The following is a 336-nucleotide window of genomic DNA, read 5'->3' as shown; positions in this document are numbered from 1 at the left end:
TCAGAGGTCTCTGAATTTCTGAAGTGGTGTTTCGTTTCTGGTGACTGAGTTAATCCTTTACAATCCCTCTTGTAAAGTGTGCTAATAGAAAGAATCCACCTTTCAAAGCTGCAGAACCAGACTGTGCCCTAAATTGACCAACATAACTGATGTGCCTCGGGAAGTCTCTTGCCAGCTGTCCCTGTGAAGACCCCCCTCCTCCCCCCCAGCTGCTGCCTTGCACACTGAAGCATCTCAGACTGTGCAAAGCCATGTAGTCATCAAGACAGTAAATCCCAGGGCTTGGTTAAGTGCTGTGTGATAACTTGTTTGGATGAGACTTAACTTTAAACCACT

This window comes from Gorilla gorilla, chromosome 4, assembly GCF_029281585.2.
Source record: "Gorilla gorilla gorilla isolate KB3781 chromosome 4, NHGRI_mGorGor1-v2.1_pri, whole genome shotgun sequence".
NCBI lineage: Eukaryota > Metazoa > Chordata > Mammalia > Primates > Hominidae > Gorilla > Gorilla gorilla.
The sequence above is the reverse complement of the archived record's forward strand: the minus strand, read 5'-3'. Positions refer to the sequence as shown.